The sequence below is a fragment of the Sus scrofa genome, chromosome 5 (genome assembly GCF_054392235.1).
Source record: "Sus scrofa isolate SSC_HxYL_T2T_F1_AM1 chromosome 5, Sscrofa_HxYL_maternal_Yorkshire_Landrace_v2.0, whole genome shotgun sequence".
Classification (NCBI taxonomy): Eukaryota; Metazoa; Chordata; class Mammalia; order Artiodactyla; family Suidae; genus Sus; species Sus scrofa.
In genome coordinates, this window is record NC_139387.1 from 87,791,191 (window position 1) to 87,812,572 (window position 21,382).

A 21,382-nucleotide genomic window follows, 5' to 3' on the forward strand; every position below is an offset into this window, starting at 1 on the left:
AATTTGGTTAAAACAACATGGTGCTCAGTCAAAGTTTTGAAAACTACAAAAGTTGGAAATATAAAGGCCATCTGTTAAAAATCTTAGGTTTGAATAGGTAAATCCATAGAGACAGGAAATAGGTTAGTGGAGTAGAGGGGAACCAGAAATGACCCCTAATGGGTCTGGAGTTTCTTTTTGGGGTCCTGAAGATTGTCTGAAATTAGATAGTGGTGGTATTTGTACCACCTTGTGAGTGCACGGAAGACCACTGAATTGTGAAATAGTGGATTTGGGGGTTATGTGAATTATAGCTAACTTAGGTTATAATTTTAAGGATTCCAGAATAGGTGAGAAATTTAATAAATTTTATTGTAATTAAACTCCAATTGTGCCCAATAAAAACACAACAATTAGGAGTTCCTGTTGTGTCTCAGTGGTTAACGAATCCGACTAGGAACAATAAGGTTGTGGGTTCGATGCCTGGCGTTGCTCAGGGGGTTAAGGATCCGGCATTGCTGTGGCTGTGGCATAGGCCGGCGACTATGGGAACCTTAGCCTAGCCTGGAAACCTTCATATGCTGCTGGTGCAGCCCTGGAAAAGACAGAAGAGGAAAAAAACAACAACAATTAAATAAGTACTTTGAGATTATCTGTGTGGAAACAGGGCTTTACCATTTGGAAACAATGCTTTGTTCTGTAAGTTTCTGAATAGCGTGTGCAGGTTACAGAAAAGAGTGTTCTTTTATTAGAGTTTCAAAGCATTGTCTTAACCAGCCATCGACAGCAATCACATTCTCTTTTTCTCTCTCTCTATTTTTTTTCAATAGGCGAGAGTAATATTATTTTTCTTATACCTGTCCTCCCTTCCTCCTTTATGTACCTTTTTGGTTCCTATAGGCATTTTTTTTTTTAATTGGAGTTGCTTTACAATGTTGTGTTAGTTTCAGGCGTACAGCAAGGTACATATAAAGATTCAGCAATACATATACATGCACTCATTCATTTTCAGATTCTTTTCCCATATAGGTTACTACAGAATATTGAAGAGAGTTCCCTGTGCTATGCAGTAGGTCCTGCTGGCTGTCCATTTTGTATATAGTGCTGTGTATATGTCAATGCTAAACTTCCTAATTTATCCCTCCCTCTTTTTTCCCTTTGATAACCACAAGCCTGCTTTTTTTTTTTTTTTTTTTTTTTTTTTTAATTTGTCTTTTTGCCTTTTCTAGGGCCGCTTCTGCAGCATATGGAGGTTCCCAGGCTAGGGGTCAAATAGGAGCTGTAGCCTACACCAGAGCCACAGCAACGCAGGATCCAAGCCGCGTCTGTGATCTACACCACAGCTCATGGCAACGCCGGATCCTCAACCCACTGAGCAAGGCCAGGGATCGTGAACAAAATGAACAGAAGTCCCTACCCCGATGGAGTTTTCTCGTTATTGGAGAAGGGAGGAGACAAAAAGTTAACTAAATGAAAAAATGTAGAATGAAGAAAAATAAATCGGAGAAAGACAGTTGGCAGTGTATATGTGTAAGAATGGTTAGGATTTTAGAAGTGTGGTCTGGGAAAGCCTCACTGGGAAAGGGACATTTGAATAAAACACCTGAAGGAGAGGGCCAGGCAGGTAACTCAGGGAGACCATTCCAGTCAGAGGAAACACTTGCAAGGGCTCCACAGCAGGCTGGGCCTCTCAACTGCTGCTCCTCCCAGTCAGCGCAATAACTCTCTATTGCGCATGTTCACTCACTCATTACAGAATATTAATTGGTTGCCCATTCTGTGCCAGGTGCTGGGTTCTGGTGATGCAGGACAGAGGCTGGCAGATAAGGTCATGACCCTCACCGATCTGATATTCTGGTTGAGAAAGGCAGATAACCAATAATCAAGACATATTCGTGATGATAAAGGCCATGCGGAGGGCTGTTGAGGTTGAGTGGTCAGGGACTGTGTCTCCATAGTAGTTGGAGACACTCTGGCTGCTGTCACAAATAAATCCCATTTCAGTAGCTTCTCAAATGAAGTTTATTTCTGTAACAGTCCAATTTGGCGCTCTTAGCTAGAGAACAAGTGGCTTTCCTCCATGTGGTGGTTTGGGGACACACAGGCTTTCCATCTTGAGGCTGTGTCATCTTCTAGGGCCTCAGAGACCTCTGCTTTTGGCCAGAGGAAGAGAACGTGTGGGAAAGGCATGGCTTTCCTTAAAAGTCTTGGCCCGGCAGCGTTACATAGCACTTCCACTCCTGTTCTTTTGGCAAGGACTCGGCCCACCCTGGGCCCACGTGGCAGCACTGGGAGTCACGTGGAAATGGAGAGCCACCCCCACCGTCTGGAAGGGGAGCATGAACTTTGGCAGGGCAGGCAGCCGTCTCTGCTACACTCTTGGGAGATCTGCCGGACAAGAAGGGGGCAGCCTTGTGGCCATCAGAAGAAAGAACATTCCAGGCAGAAAGGACAGCTAAGGTAATACAGGTCCTAAGCCGGAAACAAAGCGGGGTAAGTTAGGAAGGGAAAGAAGGCAGCACAGCCAGACTGTGGTGAGGAGCAGGGGGAGTTGTACCAGATGAGGCAGGAGAAGATGGAGGCCGGCCCACTGCGTATCTGAACTTGGTAGGAAGGAATATTAGGTTTGGAGTCTATTGCAATGGGAGGGCAGTTTTACGGAGGGACCTGACATGATTTGGTTGATATTTTTCAAAGATCAAAATCGGTCTAATGTGTGGAGATAAGCATGGTGGCAGTCATGTTTTTAGAGGAGTTGCAGTGGTCTGAGCAGGAGGTGGTGGCTTGGAAGCGGGCAATAGCAATGGGAAGTGAGGACTTCGGATGGGTTAAGAATTTGCTGAGGAACTGAATGAGGGGGGTGAAGGAAAAGGGGGACGTGAGACTACGTCCTAGTTTGGGACTTAAGGAAGCTGCATGGGTAACGAAGGCTACTCACTGAAACGGGCCAACGTTGGTTAGGTGGGGTAGCAGGTTTTGAGGGAGAATCAGCAGCTCTGCTTTGAGGAAGAATCACATGAGATATTGCAGGTACAAGGTATGCCCCTCTGTTCTAGAGGCAGTTGGAGAGTCCTCCTGCTTCTTACTAGCTGTGCGACCTTGGGCAAGTTATTTTCGTCTTTGTGGCTCAATGTTCCCATTTGTAAAATGCGAATAATAAGAAAAAAAACCAAAAACAAAAACGTGTCTTTCAGGTAGTTGAGAGGATGAACTAAGATAAAGTATGAAGAACAAAGACACTTAGCACAGTGTGAATTGTAAGCACTGATAAGCATTAGCTATTTCTATCATTATTGTTAGGTACCTGCAGTATATTTGCATGCTCGTATGTGTCTAACTCTGCCTGTTTTGGAGAATTTTCCCTTCTTGCCTGGCGTTTGTACCCACCTGCACCTCTGGGTACTGAGTGAGTGTGGGGGGCCCTGAGTGAGTGTGATGGATGTCTATTATCTCTTCATGAGGGATGGATATTTGAGCTTTCTTCTGCAATGTGGGTGTCTGTGAGTAAACAAAGTGAACATGTGGGCGTGAGTTCTCAGTAGTTGCATATCTCAGGGCGCATAAATTGGGTAAAATCAAAATCAGTAGCAGCAGGTGTGACTAGTTCTGAAAGTGATTAATCCTACTCAGGCATGTCCCAAAGGTGTTTAGTCTGGCCAGGCTGATGACAGAAACTCAATTGTACTCACCCAATTATGACTTTATTCCCAAAGTGAGCTGTTCTTTTAATTAGTGTCTTTTTTGGGTGCTGAGAATCTCCTAATGAAAACAGTTGCTATCTTCCAAACAAACAGATGTTTTAGCTGATAGAGCAAAATAAATTCAGGAACAGCCTGTGAAAACCTGACAACCGGGCAACAACTCTCCTTGTTAATGGGAAGGGCTGTGGTTCTGGGCTTGGATCGCCTGCATATCCTGGCTCCACTACTTACTAGCTGAGTGATCTTGGGCAGTTTACTTAAGCAATCTGTGCCTCAATTTCTCATCTCTAAAATGGGGATGGGATTAATAGCACCTACATAAAGCTGTGATGATACATGTAGAGGACTTAGGTCCCTGGCACACAGTTGCTGTTATTATTATTGTTCTTGTTATTATGCCTCATTGAGCTGGAGATTATTATCATTATTGTTATTATTATTATTCCTCGTTGAGCTGGAGAAAGAAGCAGGGATGGGGAGACTACGGAGAGAAACTCCTATTCATTAGCTAGACTCAGGAGAGCAAGGATGGCCCTGCAAGAGAGTTGTTGCTACAGGGCAGCTTAGGAGGAAGCCAGGGTGAGCGTGATCAGCTGGCCTTAGCATCTTTCAACACCACCGCCTTGGCTTTACCTGGGGGTGGACGTGGGCGGAGGAGGAGGAGCTCCTGCCGAGAGAGCACAGCTGGGCCTGAAAAGTCAGGCGCAGATTCAGCTTCTTTGCAGAGAGCATTTCCTGTGCCAGCGCAGCTGCAGCAGCTGCACCTCCTGCGTGGGCTGTGAGCCCGGGGCCCGCCGAGGTGGGGATGCTGACATTTTGCTCAGGTGGGTGAAGCCACACTTCTGCCCTCCATCCACACCCCTGCTTGCCAGGATAAAGGGATCTAGCAGAGGAGAACTGCTGGCTCTCCCACCGACCATGCCCTCACCTGCCTGCAGCTGATATACCTCCTGCCACAGGCTTCACAGGCGGTCAGAGTTGAGCCACTGCCTTTCCTATTACATGTTTCCTCACCTGGAATTGGCAGCCTTAACAAGGAGTTCCATTTATTAAAGGCTTTCTGGGTGCCAGTGCTAAGGGCTTCATCAGCACCTCTTTTTTCAAGAGGTCTTTCTTGAGATAATAGCTGAGTCCCACTTCTGTGTAATCCACTCACCTTCTCCTCTGTACCCAACACATTAAAAATGCTTGCTGCATACAGTGCACAGACAGTTCAATAATTAGAATCAACTCACCTGCATTCGAAATGAAATAGCCTATTTAATCATTTAAAGTAAAATTACTGTACAATATAAAAATAAAGACATAAATGTTAAGATCTATAAGGCTATAAAAATAAAATCATTATTCTGCATTACACAAAATAGTGCAAGGAAAAAAAAATCCAAATAAGCTTTTTGGAAGGCAAAGGGTAAATTTTCCACTTTATCATGCCAACATAGCATTTCATGCCATGCAATAGCCTATGGCAAGGTTCTGGAACTTCATATGGAAGTTCCTGGGTTAGGAATCAAATTTGAGCTGCCACTGTGACCTCCAGCACAGCTGCAGCAACTCGAATCTTTACACCACTGTGCTGGACCAGGGATCAAACCTGCAACACCACAGAGACAATGCTGGATTCTTAACCCATTGTGCCACAGTGGGAATGCTGGTTCTTAATTTTTAAGAGGGGAAAAATGCTAGCCAGTAAATTGTACTGTATTATCAAGTGTTATGTGCCATAAAATACAGACCTCTCATTTAATGCTCTCACCAAGCCCTCGGTAGCATTATTGTCCCAGGTAAGGAGTCTGAGGCTCAGGACGGCTGGGTCACATGGCTACATGTGGCCGGAGTAGGGAGTTCCAACTCAGGTCTTTGTTGAATTCAGAGCGCCAGGTCCTCATTACTGCACTGTCTTGCTCCACTGAGCCGAGAGAGGGACCTTTCTCCCATGTGGATGATTTCCATCAGGGTCCTCTCCCAGCATCGCTTAGCAAGAGTCTGCATTCAAGTCAGTGGTGTGGAATGGGTGGTGGAACTAGCAGGGATCCTTGGCTATGCTGGCCAAGCCTTACGCCCTGGGCGTGGCCAACTCTAGCCTTTTGCTCCATGGGGACGGTCTCCTTGCATCAGACAGTCATTCCTCCATGAATGTCCACTCAGTTCCCTTTTCCTGGAATGCCCCTCCCTTTTCTCAGGTCAGGGGCTCCTTCTCATCTCCTAAGGCCCTATTTAAAGGTCGCCCCTTCCTAGAAGGGAGCTGATGGGTGCCTCTCTTCCTTATTCCCAGCTTTGACCAGGTGCAAGCATAGCCCCAGGCCCAGTATATTCTAATCTTTTTTTTTCCAGGTGTCTCCCTGCACATGCTGTGAGCTTGCCTTCCTGGGCCGTCCGGTGACTTACCCATGGTCCTGTCATTATATATTTGATTGTCTCCCATGCAGGGACCATGTCTGCTGCTCCCAGTGACTCCCTGGTTTTCAAATGTTGGTGGGCTTTCCTACCTGCAGGCTTTCACCTCTGCCTTGTCTTGCCTGAGATACCCTTGTCCTCGACTCTGCCTGTACATTCTCCAGGGCTCATCCCAGTGCCCTCTGCGTGAAGCTTTTCTTTATTGTAATGAAGCTGCCTCAAATTCCCGTAGGCTTCAGACTCATTCTGCCTTGGAATATGGATATTTGTGTACAGAACCCATTTCCACTTCCTCTAACTCTTTGACTTTCTATTATAGATTATTTTATCTCCTTTATCTCCCAGAATATAGCACAGAACCTTGCATGTCATAGGCAACCAATAAATGTTTGATAGACAGAATTACTTTCAGTGACTCTAACAGAATCTTCATGCATCTCAGAAACTTAATCCTTTACAGCTTCTTTGAATAACTTGACTTGCTAGATCCTAACGTGTAAATTTCTTTGAAAAATATTTCTTTTGAAAAATAAAAGTGGGAGTTCCCGTTGTAACTCAGGAATCAGACTAGTATCCATGAGGGTGCAGGTTCAACCCCTGGCCCTGCTCAGTGGATTAAGGATACGGCATTGCAGTGAGCTGCTGTGTGGGTCTCAGATGTAGCTTGGATCCAGTGTTGCTGTGGCTGTGGTGTAGGCTGGCAGCTGCAGCTCTGATTTGACATCTAGCATGGGAACTTCTGTATGCCACAGTGTGGCCCTAAAAAAGGACCCCCACCCCGAAAAAAAAGAAAGAAAAAGAAAAGCAAGGTAGAAGTAGTTTGGGAGTTCCTGTTGTGGCTCAGTGGTAATGAACCCGACTAGTATCTGTGAGGATCCCGGGTTAATCCCTGGCCTCTCTCAGTGAGTTAAGGCTCTGGTGTTGCCTCAAGCTGTGATGTAGTTTCCAGATTTGGCTTGGATTTGGCATTGCTGCAGCTGTGGCATAGGCTGGCAGCTGCAGCTCCAATCTGACTCCTAGCCTGGGAATTTCCATATGCCGCTGCTGTGACCCTGGAAAACAAAAACAAAAACAAAAACACAATGAAGTAGTATGTGGCGAAATGCTCTTAAGAGTATTCGGTAATTGATTATAATTTTGAGTTGCTGCTGCTAGGTTACTTCATCATAGCCTGCAAGTTGGTCCCCTCTAATTACTTCCTTTATTCTTTGCTGGTTCATAACTTAGTTTCCCCTGGTGTTTCCCAGAATCCAAGGTTTGGAGTCCAATATTATGGATAGAGTAATTCAGAATTGGTTGTGTTAGGTTTAATATCGGCCACACCAAAGAGACTTGGTGGTGGGCGAGAGATGCTGTGTGCATGTACTGCCAGACCACCTAGGGTGGAGGCCATGACCCCTAAACCGCACCTGATGTTAAGGGGCTGCAGAAACTTCGAAGATCACATAGCCTGACTTCCCTTTCTTCCTGTCCAACGCTTTGCAACTTTTTTTTTTTTTTAATAATTTTATTTTTCCACTGTACAGCAAGGGGGTCAGGTTATCCCTACATGTATACATTACAATTACATTTTCCCCCCACCCTTTCTTCTGTTGCAACATGAGTATCTAGACAAAGTTCTCAATGCTATTCAGCAGGATCTCCTTGTAAATCTATTCTAAGTTGTGTCTGATAAGCCCAAGCTCCCGATCCCTCCCACTCCCTCCCCCTCCCATCAGGCAGCCACAAGTCTCTTCTCCAAGTCCATGATTTTCTTTTCTGAGGAGATGTTCATTTGTGCTGGATATTAGATTCCAGTTATAAGTGATATCATATGGTATTTGTCTTTGTATTCAACATTTTTGAATTTAGCATTTTGGAAAATGAGAGTAGTGCTTTAGATCATACAAAATATTTTTTATATAAAGTCCTGAAAATGTATAGAAAGACACCTGGGGGTATATATCACCCTTTCAGGGTGAATAGTTTGAGGCTACTGATCAAACTGCTACAGCTCAATGCCAGCTGTACGGCTGTGAGTAGCTCACTTTGTTCCCAACCCCTTCTGCCTCCCCATCCCATTAACATATTTTAGCAATCTTGGAAACATTTTCACCTAATTTGAGCAAATTTCTATGCTATAGGTACCCAGCTTGATATGGATTTTTTTTTTTTTTAATCTTTTTAGGGCCACACTCATGGCATATGGAAGTTCTCAGGCTAGGGATCAAATCGGAGCTGTTGCTGCCGGCCTACGCCAGAGCCCCAGCAACTCGGGATCCGAGCCTCGTCTGCCACCTATACCACTGCTCACGGCAACGCCAGATCCTTAACCCACTGAGCGAGGCTAGGGATCGAATCTGCAACCTCATGGTTCCTATTCGGATTCTTTTCCACTGCGCAAGGACGGGAACTCCCCGACACAGATATTCTTAATGAAGCCACTAATATCTTGGTCTTTTCACTGCATGTAGGCATCTTCATTGCTTCCATCAGTTTAAAGCCATGTATACTTGTGCTAGATGGAATTGAAGAATTGGTGGGCATTTATGGGATTTCAGGACAGAAGGTAATCTCTTTTTATTTTTATCTATCTTTCTTTCTTTGGCCGCACCTGCAGCATATAGAAATTCCTGGGCTAGGGGTCAAATCAGAGCTAGACCTGCTGGCATATGCCGGGGATTGAACTCGCATCCTCACAGACACTATGTCAGGTTCTTAACCTGCTGAGCCACAGTGGGAACTCCAGTCTCTTATTAAAATAATACCTCTTTGATTGCTATTTAATAAAAAGAAAACGCCATAATTTAGAATGTACAAAACAGCATTCCATTGCCTTACATATCTGTAGGAATAGCCAGCACGGCTGAGTATTTTATGGAACACACACCTGCATAACACTTAGAGTGGGCCAGGCACCATTCGAGGAACTTTAGAAATATTAACACTGAATTCTCACAACAACCCTGTGAAAGAGAGACAAGGACCATCTTCCCAGTTTACACAGAGGGGACAAGACTTGGAGATGTTAGAGGCTTGTTGAAGGTCCTAAGATTATGGTGGCTTTGGAATTCAGACATGGGCAGCCTGGCTCTAGAGACCATGGCCTTTACTCCTGCACGGTTCTGCCCGCCTCTGTTTTGAATTCTGATCAGGCATGTATCTGGCCCCTACTACGTTCCTTATGTCTTTTTAAGGCCGCACCTGCAGCACATGGAAGTTCCCAGGCTCGGGGTTCTAATTGGAGCTGCAGCTGCCGGCCTACACCACAGCCACAGCAACATGGGATCCGAGCTGCCAGCTTACACCACATCTCACAGCAACGCTGGATCCTTAACCCACTGATGGAGGCCAGGGAGCAAATCCTCATCCTCATGGATACTAGTCAGGTTCTTAACCTGCTGAGCCACAGTGGGAACTCCCCAGGTCTTCTTTTTCAATTGAATGATTCAATTTGCACTCTCTTGGTTTTACTGCAGCCATCACTGCAGGTCACTCTTCAGAAGCCTGTGCTTTTGTTAAAGTACTTGCTTGTAGGAAACTCTTTCTATTTTTTATTTTAATTATTGTTATTATTAATTTTTGCCACACCCATGGCCGCTACAGCTCCAATTAGACCCCTAGTGGAAGTAACCTCTTTTTAAGAGTCCACATTTGTACTATGAAATTCCTAACAGGTGAGTCAGTCAGTTTGGTTCCATGAAGTGTGAATTGGTGTTTTCTTACCACCATATTGCTTGCTAACCAAGTTACTGTTAATAACTGTAACCCCAACCCTTCTCCTATACTGACTCCCTATATTCCACCTAACCTAAATTTAAAAGTCATGAGCAAAGTTGTTTTAAAGTCGGCAAAGTTTTCAACCATCTGACTCTTTCCATCAGGCAAAAGACTTTTCCTGGCTGCCAGACTCACCACCTCCTCATTGCAAATCTGTCGTGAGTACGTCCCAGAGGTGAAGATGGTGGCTCTCACCAGCACAGGAGATCAAGAAGCGAAACCACATGTCTGTAAACTCTCCCTTCCCGACTGAGACCTCTTCCCATGCAGCAGACATGGCTGGAGGAAAAAAACCAAACCTGAGTCCTTGAAAACTCACAATCCTGGCAAATGAGTTGAAAGAATGCAGAATCTACCAAAAGAAGCTTCAGTATCTGAAGGAGTCCTTGGGGGGGGGGGAGTCCTCCATTCAGGAGCTCTGGGAACTGAGTCTGTGACACTGGATTGAAGACACCAGTTGGACTTTGAGACAAAAAAAGCAAATTCAGACACTGTGACTTCAGGAGAAGGTAGGCATGAGCCAGTATGGACAACCTGGCACGAGTTCAGAGGGGGGAAAGACGTGTGGTGGACCCCAGGGGACGAGGGTCTGGGGAGAGGATTGTCAAAGTACAGGATGCTCAGTTCAATTTAATTTCAGATAAACTACAAATAATCTTCCGGTGTAAGTGTATCCCACATATTGCATGGGATATATTTATACTAAAAAGTGTTTATTATTTACCTGGAATTCAGATTTAGCTGGATGCTCTCTCTCTCCCCCTCTCTTTCTTTCTCTTTCTACACACACACATTGCCCATGCCATGGTGTGTGGAAGTTCCTGGGCAAAGGATTGAATCTGTACCACAGTAGTGATTCAAGCCACAGCAGTGACGGTCATCCTTAACCCACTGGGCCACCAGGGAACTCTGTGAATTCTCTATATTTTTGTTTGCTAAATCTGGCAGCCCTGTCTAAGGAGCTCTGTGTGCTGTTAGGAGAAATTTGTATATAAGCACAATATTAGTCACATTTCTCAGGGAGCAAAGAAATGAGTCTTTATTGTTTCCGTAATTCAGTTTAATCTCTTTTGAGTTTACAGCCCCACCGATGGCAGAAACCAGGTTAATTCAAATTCATCTCATCAATTTAGCTTGTTTTTAGTGAATTCGGGATTTTTTTTCAGGCAAGTGAGGATTTATGTCCTTGCTGTGTCTCCATTGGGTTGAGGGCCATGATGCTAGTTGTCCTTGGCTGTCGTCTGTCTCTGCTGCCTTCCACCAAGGATGGTCCACAGACATGGACGTGCCCCCCCAGTTTTGGCATCCTCCGGGATCCCTGTGTTACCATCTGTTCCTGGCTTGTTCCCTCTATGCTGCCATCTGCTGCTACATTCCCTCAGCCTGACGGGCCTCCCTCAGCTAACTTCTGTCCTCTTCTTGAGCCCACAGCCTCGGAGCTACCCAACATTGCTGACAATGTTGCCACTCCCTGTACTACTTGGCCCAGCCCTGTAGGTCTCCCCAATGTCCCCACAGCCGTCTCTCCTGGTGGCTCGGGGAAATCTGCAAAGCTACCTCCTTCAGGCTTCTGATGGGAAACAGAGCTTAGCTCCTCCCTACCGCGGGGTCTCAGATGCATCCAGAGGCCGGGCTGTCTCAGCTCCAAGCTAGCCTGGGTTCTGGGGAGGGCACCGGCCCCTTCTCGGAAACCCACTTGAGCAACTTCTTTGCTTTCCTCTTTCTCTCTCTCTCTTTTTTAAAGCATCTTTCTGAGTTCAGCAAAATCTCTTTTCTTCCTGGGTGGGAAAAAGAAGTCCTCTTTAGCTCTTCCTATAATTGTCTGAGCCTGTTGTTTGTGCTTAAAAGAAAAAATTATTCCAGGAGTTGGCCAGGAATTTGTCTTTTGATATTCAACAATCAGGCTTTGGAGAGCCAAAGTTTGTTCTCACAAGCCATTAATTCTGCTTTGAGCTTCAAAAGTCTCTGGAAACTTGCATTTTCCCCTCTTCATCTCTGCTGTAACAACCTCCTTTATTTAGAGTGCAGCAGGGGTGGGGGGGGGTGCGTAGAGAGAAGCAGAAGATAGATACTTGGAAGGGAAGACATACTGCTTGGTCCTGTCGCATTTTTTTGCTCTGGAGTTGCATCTCTGCAAAGAAAGTTCACTTCAAATTTAGTGTGCTCTCCCTCCACCCTCACCGTAAGGAGATGCAAACAAGGTCTCTGTGCCCCAGGAAAACGGCCCCTGGCTGTGCCCTTGGCTCTTGCCATATCTCCAGGGCTGTGCAGGAAATCTGGGCCCTCCTCTCCCCAGGGACTGCTCCTTTTCTGGGTGACTTTGTTCCTCCCAGTGCTACTCACTGACCCCCACTCGGGCCCAGGGAACTCAGTCACAGGAACAAGAAGCACTTGTCTAAACTGCTGTAAACCTCCTAAGGAAGCCTTGGCTGCCAGGTCTGCACCACTGCCCCTGCTTAAAGATTGCAGGTATTTGGGGCTTGTTCCCCAGCCCCAGTATAGGAAATCAATTTAGGATGGTAGGTCTTGCTGTTCTTTCTCTCCATGGTCTTAAAGATCTCTTTGGCATTGGGGGATCCAGTGGGAATTCCAGCTACGGTGGGAAAATGAGGGTCAGGTGAGTAATGAGCAGCGGCTCACATGCATCTGGGTGTGTGTGGCAGGATAGCAAACGTGCAGAAAACCCGCTCACACCGACCTGAGCAAATTTGATGTTAGAAATTTTTTTTTGGCTGTACATGTGGAAGTTCCCAGGCCAGAGATCGAACCCAAGCCACAAAAGTGACAAGGCCAAATCCTTAACTGCCAGGCCACCAGGGAACACCTCTGGAAATCTTAATAAAGACTCCTCAGCAGAAATGCTAATAACTGGTACTCTTGCCAGTTTGTAACCATAAATGACATGGATGGATTAGTTGTGACAATGTAGGTGATAAATTAATGGGTAAGAGTATGGCTTCTGGGATTTCCCTGGTGACCTAGTGAGTTAAGGATCTGGTGTCGTCACTACTGTGGCTTAGGTCATTACTGTGGCATGGGTTCGATCCCTGGCCTAGAAACTTCTACAAGCCATGGGTGCAGCCAAAAAAAAAAAAAAAAAAAAGTACGGATTCTTTAGCCAGACTGTCTGCATTGTGTTCAATTGTGTTCAAATCCCAGTTCTCTGCACTGATGTCTATGTGACCTGGGGTGAGTTATTTAACTTCTCTGTGCTTCGTTTTTCTCATTTGTAAGATGGGGCAGTTATAGTATTTACCTAGAGGATGAGAAAGAAACAAGCTGGTTAGTCATAGAGAACAGTAGAACAATGCCTGGCAGGTGTGAGCTCTCCATGTCATCATCATCACTGTGTCATCTGCACAGAGCTGGACGGCTGGGGGGCCGACACCCTATGCTTACTGAGCATCTTGCATTGTAGGTTGGCTGAGAATGAGATACTCCAGCTTTTGGACATGCTGGGCTACAAGCATCATTACAACATCTCACTGGGCTGCCTTCTGCAATGCCACCAAACAGTGGTTCCAAGAGAAGCCCAATGGCCTCCTGTACTTTCTTTCGGCACCAGTCACTGCAAAGTGTTGTGGAGCACAGGTTTCTTGGTAAGACAGATCTGTGCAGACACCTGCTGAGTAAGGGGAGGTGAGACTCATATCCAAGGGAAAGCTTGTAGCTGGGATTTCTCGAGTAGAAAAGAGTCTATAAACATGGATAAAAATGGTTATATAAACGAAGACTTGTATTTGGCTGGAACAGAGATCTGACTTCAGTAGCTTAACATCCCAGGGTTTATTTTCTCAGGCAAAAGACTTCTGGAGTTTAGCAGTCCTGGGCTGCTCTGCTGGCTCCACAAAGTCATCTGAGGCCCAGCTCCTTCTGTGTCCTTGATCTGCTACAGTGGTTTTCATTCTTAAGGTTAGCTCATGTTTGTGACTCCTGGACACAGCATGGCTGCTGGAGCTCCAGCCATCACATTTCAGGCAGAAGGGAAGAAGAAGGGCTTATATTTCCTTTTAAAGAGTTTTTCCAGAAGTTTTCCACCAACATTTCCGCTATGTCCCTTTGACCTAGAACTTTGTCATTGGGCCACAGCTGGTTCTAAGGGAATTTGGGGAATAGAGGTTTCAGCTGGGTGTGTTGCTAGCTTACACTGAGACAGGGATCCACTGCAAACAAAAATGAGGGAAATGGATTTGGGGTAGGAATTAGCAGTCTCTGCCCTAGTTCTGAAATCAAGTTCTTATCCCCTCCTGAAAAGGACCTCAGGTCTTAATTGGAGAAACTATGGCAATCACAGACACCTGGAAGCAGAGACTTCTTTCAAAATTACACAGAGGCCTTCAGATCTAAGGACTCTAGAAACCTTTAAATCACAGCCTCTGGGAAGATTCTAAGCTCTGTGCAAATTTAAATTTATTGCATTTTTTTCTACTTTTTTTTTTTTTTAAAGAAATGAATTCTTTTTACGTTTTCCCTCCCACATTGTATCATTCCCACTGGGTCTTAAGTTACATAATGCAGAGAAGAGCAGCGTGAGGAGTGAGGATGTTTTTGACTGTACCGACAGCTCTTCTGTTCACTTGGTCTGTGATGGTTTGTAATGCAATTCCTCCATTTTTCTAAGATTATTTCTAACAATAATACTCTCGGAGGTGCAGGGACTGATGGGTCCTGGTGCGGCCATTAAAATTCTGGGTTCATACAGCACCCCTTCTCTGTAACATGAGCCCCCAAATAAAGCACTGCTGGCAATATTCACCATTGTCAGAAAACCCATTTTCCTGCTGCAGAATCAGGCTGTGAATAACCACTCCTTGCTAGCGGCACGAGGAATTGTAGTTGCAGTAATTCACTTCCATGTGGCCTGGGCATGAGAAGCAAGCCTGTCCCACAAGGATAAAACATATACCAAGCTAGGGCCGTAGGACTTGTTTACTGGGATATTTTTCAGTAAAGGGCTCTCTTTGAACATCTTTTGTCCAGATGCCTTGTCAATCATCTTGAGTCAAACTGGTCTCTTCGCCGCATACATCTGCATGCTCCTTTCCTTTGAAGTTAATACTCTGTTCCCTTGATGGGTGGTGCCTTGTGACCGATACTGTCTAATGAATTGTGAGTGGTGACTGGCCATGTTCAGGACAGTGGCTGCTCCCTCAGTCCTGGGTGAGGAGACCTGGATCTGGAGGTCTAGCCAACATGTGATGGACACGATAAACCTTTGCTGTTTTAAGCCACTGAGATTTGGGGGCTGTTTGTCCACCTGGCAAAATCTAGCCCATTGTGAGCGATGCTAACACTGCTTAAATGTCAAGCCATTAAGTCTGTCCGTGGGAACGACGCTTGACTTTGCAGCCCAGACGATGCCGTTGCCGAGCCATTCCTCCCGCCCCTCCCCCCATGTAAATGGAGGAGCCCTGGAATCAAGTCAGAAGGTTTGAATCCTGCCTTTACAGTTACAGGTCATGTGCTGACCAGGGACAAGCCACTTGGTCTCTCTGATGTTAAGTAGATTTTGTCTGCCATAATGGGGATCGTATAGCCAGACTTCTCCAAGAAATGGAACCAATGAGAGAGAGAGAGAAATTTATAGAAAGATATTTATTATGAGGGCTTGGCTCATTGCATGTGGAGGCTGAGAAGTCCTGTGATCTGCCATCTGCAAGGTGGAGGCCCAGGAAAGCCCTTGGTGTGGACAGTTCTAATCCATGCACAAAGGCCTGAGAACCAGAGGAACCAGTGGTGTCAAGTCCCTGACCAAGTTTGAAGGTCTGAGAACCAGAACTGAAACCAAAACACCTCTGATTCGAACCCAGCCTAAACCCAGATTGGGACTTGAACCCACATTTTCTTTAAATTGGAACCACTCCCCTGATGTCTGGACTTACTGAGGCTCTTTGTGTCTCAGCACGGAAGGAATTCAGTGAGAGACGAAGTGATAGGCAAGAAATAGATTTATTAAGATAGGACACTTGTGAGGGATCCAAGCAGGCAGACAAGTAGGTTCTGCCCTGAGGCTTAGGTGGGCTACGTTTTTATAATCCGAGGAATGCGGGGAGTGGGAAAAGACTGCCTTTCCCCTCATTCTTTGAATAAATGTCAGGCTTACATCACTAGCTCCTTCTTAGTATTTGACCCTATGAGGTCAAACTAGGATAGTCAGGGTGCTTATTCAAATCAGCAGAAGGGGTAACAGATGCTAAAATGTGTCGAATCATCTCAGATTTCCATATAATGAGAGTCTCTGACTTTGGAATGTTATCTTTCCCTTAAATTTCTGTATTTGATCCTAAGGATCATTATCTTGCTGAACTTGAATGCTAGCCTCATTTTATCTTTCACCTGATGATCTGAGGCATATCTCATGCTTTTATTTATGGTTTTTTGGTTGAGCAAACCCGCTTTGTTCCGCGACGATGTTCTGACGGCTTTCCTGAGCCATTATTATTGTTTTTTTTTTAAATCCTGAGCCATTATTAACTTACAGCGATCTCCCAAAGTTCCCTGCGTTCCCCTCTTTGTCTATGGTCCCTCCTGGGACTTCTACAACTACCTGTGTACCTATTTTGCTCCATCCCTCTTCCTTCTGCTGGTGTCTGAAAGCAGGAAAAGATAAACCTTCAGCTCAGGCAGCAAGCAGATTTGCCTGTCCTCCGCATTTTTCTTTTTCTTTTTTCTATCCAGGCCCTCAACCCACTTGTTTTGGTGGGGGCTGGCAATATTTTTTTAACTCCGTCTACTGATTCAAAGGCCAGTCTCTTCTACACCCTCACAAACACATCCAGGGATAATGTTTTACCAGCTGTCTGGGCACCCCTTAGCCCAGTCGATGAACGCGTACGATGAACCCCCAAGGGATTTTCATATCCTCCTAAAGAGGTTATTTTGTGAAGAGATAAAATTAAATGCAGTGTTTGATACAAAAATGTTTTTGTTCACTTTAAGCATTGTGTTTAACACTCCGAATCTTGGAGCCACATTTTTCTCTCATTCCCCATCTGCTTTCCCAATTTACTGCCCACAGATATGCCTTTGCCACACCCGTGGGGAGGGGAGTTATCTTTTTCGGGGGCGGGGGGTCTCCTAAGCACCACACGTGCCAGCTGGGCAAATCTGCACATTTTAGACCAGCTAGCACGGCATCTCTCCAAATGCCTAAAGGACTGGGGTTCATTTCAGCGGAAATGCAGAACGGTAATTTGGACATTAGGCTCCCTCTTTGTTACATTTCTTATGAAGAGTTGGGCTTTGACGTGTCATCCAGCTATGTGTCCCATTCATCTTGTGAGAAAAACTGTCAGGCAGGAAATTAAAAATACTTCTATTTCAGTATTTAAGGATATATATCACCATGACTGAATTAAATAAAACTCTTTTGTTTTTGAGAAGCTTGTTTCTGGGCAGTATGATCTCCCAGAACAGTTTCTCTTTGGAAAAGCCGTCTTGTAATCTGGGCTCCAACATCCAATTTGCTATTCATTGGCTTGGCTACCCTTTACGCCATAGGAGATACAGGCAGCAGATTAACTTCTCCAGAATGCCCTCAAATGTTTCAGAGTGCTTATTTAAGCAGTAACCATGGTATATATTTAAAACAGAAAAATAGGTTACAGATATTTCCTTGGGGGAGGGGGAAGACTCAACATGAAAAGTCAGCATGCTCACAAGTTTCTCAAAATTTAGGTCAGTGATCATAGCTGTAACTAATTCTTGGGTAAATTCAGACTGTTTTATAAGAAGATACATTTTTTAAGCTCTTATTATTTTTATTTTTTAAAAATTATTTTATTGACGTATAGTTGATTTGCAATGTTGTGTTAGTTTCAGGTGTACAGTAAAGTGATTCACTTATACATATTCTTTTCCATTATGGATGATTACAGGATTTTTTTTTTTCTTTTTAGGGCTGCATCATATGGAAGTTCCCAGGCTAGGGGTCAAATTGGAGATACAGCTGTCAGCCTACACCACAGCCACAGCAATGTGGGATCTAAGCTATATCTGCAGCCTACACCACCACTCATGGCAATGTCAGATTCCTGACCCACCGAGTGAGGCCAGGGATCGAACCCACAACCTCATGGTTACTGGTCAGATTCATTTCCATTGCACCACAATGGGAACTCCATATTACAAGATATTGACTACAGTTCCCTGTGCTATATGGTAGGACTTTGTTGTTTATCCATTCTATCTATAATAGTTTGCTTTCCTATCTTCGAGAAGTCTCAGTCCATCCTTCCCCAACCCTCCTTCCCCCTTGGTAACCACGTATCTGTGCTCTATGTCTGTGAGTCCATTTCTGTTTCATAGATAAGTTCATTTGTGTCATATTTTATTTTTTGAATTTTTATTTATTTATTTTTTCTTCTTTAGGGCTACACTTGTGGCATATGGAAGTTCCCAGACTAGGGGTCGAGTTGGAGCTGCAACCGGAGCCTACCCCACGGCCACAACAATGCTAGATCTGGGCTATATCTGTGACCTGCGTAGCAGCTTGTGGCAACTCTGGATCCCTAACCCACTGAGTGAGGCCAGGGATCAAACCCACATCCTCATGGACACTATGTCCAGCTCTTTTTTTTTTATTATTATTTATTTATTTATTTTATTATTATTTTCCCACTGTACAGCAAGGGGGTCAGGTCATCCTTAGATGTATACATTGCAGTTACAGTTTTTTCCCCCACCCTTTCTTCTGTTGCGACATGAGTATCTAGACATAGTTCTCCATGCTATTCAGCAGGATCTCCTTATAAATCTATTCTAGGTTGTGTCTGATAAGCCCATGCTCCCGATCCCTCCCACTCCCTCCCCCTCCCATCAGACAACCACAAGTCTCTTCTCCAAGTCCATGATTTTCTTTTCTGTGGAGATGTTCATTTGTGCTGGATATTAGATTCCAGTTATAAGTGATATCATATGGTATTTGTCTTTGTCTTTCTGGCTCATTTCACTCAGTATGAGACTCTCTAGTTCCATCCATGTTGCTGCAAATGGCATTATGTCATTCTTTTTTATGGCTGAGTAGTATTCCATTGTGTATATATACCACATCTTCCGAATCCAATCATCTGTCGATGGTATGTCCAGCTCTTAACCTGCTGAGTCACAGCAGGAAATCTGTGTCGTATTTTAGATTCCGCATATGAGTGATATCATATGGTACTTGTCTTTCTCTGTCTGGCTTACTTCACTTTGTATGATAATCTCTACTTCCATCTATGTTGCTGCAAATGGCATTATTTCATTCTTTTTATAGCCAAGTGGCATTCCATTGTATATATGTACTATATCTTCTTTGTTCATTCAAGAAGATACGTTTTTAATATTTCAGGTTTTTTTCAAACTACCTTGACTTTTATTGTCTCTTTTTTAATGGCTTCGGACCTTTTATCTGTTTGTGCTGGTGTTTTCATAAACTAAGAACTCAGATATGTTCAACTGTAACTGGTTTTCAAATAGGTGTAATCATTTCCATCAGAGAGAACTGTCCGTATGCCTTTCAGAACTCAGCAAATCACCAGAGAACACATTTCCACTGGCTCCTGGTCAGACACTTCCAAAGGCAAACGGCTTTCTGGAGGGTGTACCAGGAGCTGCCTTGGCACAGGAGGATGAGCAGCTGCTGGGAGGATCTATGCAGCTTTCTCTCCAGCCCTAGGTAAGTCTCCTTGTTTGATACCGTATTGGGCAGATTTCGCCCTTCCTCTCCCTAAGCGCTGCAGGGAGGCATCCATGGCGCCCTCGAGCAAGACGCGGCCATCCATAGGTTCATCCAACCACCGGCTCTTGCCTCTGACGGGACCATCGTTTGACATCAGGCTCTGGGGTTGCTGGACCCCAGGGTTGCTCCCTTTAGTCATCTGGCTCTGCGGAGTGTTCCTTTCCTTTCCCGACCCCCATGGGCTTCCTCTCAAAGTTAAGAGGAGAGAGAGGGGCGAGGAGGACTGGCCATTGGGCAAGGATAAAGAGTGGCCATGTTCTCCTGCCAGACCCCCTACCTCCTTCCCTTCCTTGTCTTCCTCTCCGCCCTCCTTCCTTCCCTTCCTTCCACTTCCTTCTTCTCTGCTTGTGCATCGTTCAGCATACATCTCTCCTTGACCCACTCTGATCCAGGCCCCAGGGGTGCAGGACTACATGAGCTATGGCCCCGAGCCTGAGGTGCTTTCCCTCTAGTGGGGAAGGTGTGGAGCCAGAGAATGGCCATCCACGATGGTAAAGGCTTCCCTAGAGCCACGGCACAGACCTGGGCAAGCTCGGAAGGTGGAGGGGCTGACTCTTCCTGGCAGATTTGGGGGGCCTGCCTCAAGGAGGGACCTCCTGGCCAATTGCCTTCCACTGCTACAGATGCACAGGCTCATGTTTGTCTGGTGACCTGCTAAAAAGTCACGTTGGCGAAGAAGTGTAGGAAGCAGCTAGTGGGATGTGGTAAATAGAATAGCTGTCTTCCAGGCATGGAATACTGAAATGACTGCCATTAACCATTGCATTACAAGTATCACAGACTTACTATCAAAGACCTAGAGCCCAAGCTTCTGGACAAGGCTGGACCTTACCCACTCCTGGAATGTATTATTGGAAGCCGGATATGATGCCACGAAGGCGTATTTGCTTACAGTGGCCAAGATTAAAGCATACGAGTGCCAGAAACTGAGGAAGAGGTAGTGCTCTCAGGGACAGTGAGTAACTATGGTTCAGGAGTCTATTTTGCTGGAATGCAGAGCAGCTGAAGGTTGCTGTTCTGTTTCCACACAGCATCCCAGCAGTCCTCTCTGAGTCCTTCTCCCCGCCACGTAAATAAACCAAAAATTTCTGAATGGGAGTTCCCATTGTGGCTCAGCAGTTAGTGAACCCAGCTGGCATCCATGAGGACGTGGGTTCGACCCCTGGCCTCGCTCAGTGGGTTAAGGATCCGGTGTTGCTATGAGCTGTGGTGTCGGTCACAGATGCGGCTCAGATCTGACATTGCTGTGGCTGTGGCGCAGGCTGGTGGCTATAGCTCTGATTGGACACCTAGCCTGGGGACCTCCATATGCTGCAGGAGCAGCCCTAAAAAGACAAAAAAGAATAAAAAAAAAAATTCTGAAGATCGGCCACATTAGCGTTGTATTTGAAATGGCTCCTCCTTGTCCTCTTGCGGTGCTTGTTTTCCAAGGGTGAGTGCATAGGGTTCTTTCTCTCTCTACTTTCTCATGGCTTCTCTACTTTCTCATGGCTTCAGCCACACCCCTGACATCTTCCCTCTTTATACGTGTTTGCGGCCTTGACCTCCTTTTGGGGTGGCGGGGTCCATGCCCTACTTCATGAAAGCTATCGATAGTATTATTGCTTGATCAATGGCTTTCCTTGAGTGATCGTTGACAGTTCAAATTAAATAGATGCAAGACCTAAATTATTTCAGACCCTGTCCCAAGCTTGTTCTTCTTTCCCTGTTGCCTCCATCTACTGATGGTGCCACTAACTCCCTCCATTGCTCAGGGCAGGAGACGTGCACTGCTGTCAGGGGTAGCCTTAGTCCGCACTGGGACAGCTCTTCTTTGACCTCCTGC

The 21,382-nt window shown here is 45.4% G+C and overlaps 1 pseudogene across 1 annotated transcript in view; it reads left to right on the forward strand.

Moving 5' to 3' along the window:
* The window catches only part of LOC110260780 (putative tetratricopeptide repeat protein 41), an 85,851-nt pseudogene that overhangs the window by 6,478 nt on the left and 57,991 nt on the right, over positions 1–21,382 (forward strand). Inside the window, exons 2-6 of the transcript XR_014845344.1 lie at positions 8,419–8,625; positions 9,941–10,345; positions 13,200–13,435; positions 19,296–19,494; positions 20,330–20,494. The product of XR_014845344.1 is annotated as a putative tetratricopeptide repeat protein 41 (transcript). The remainder of the gene's footprint in view (positions 1–8,418; positions 8,626–9,940; positions 10,346–13,199; positions 13,436–19,295; positions 19,495–20,329; positions 20,495–21,382) is intronic.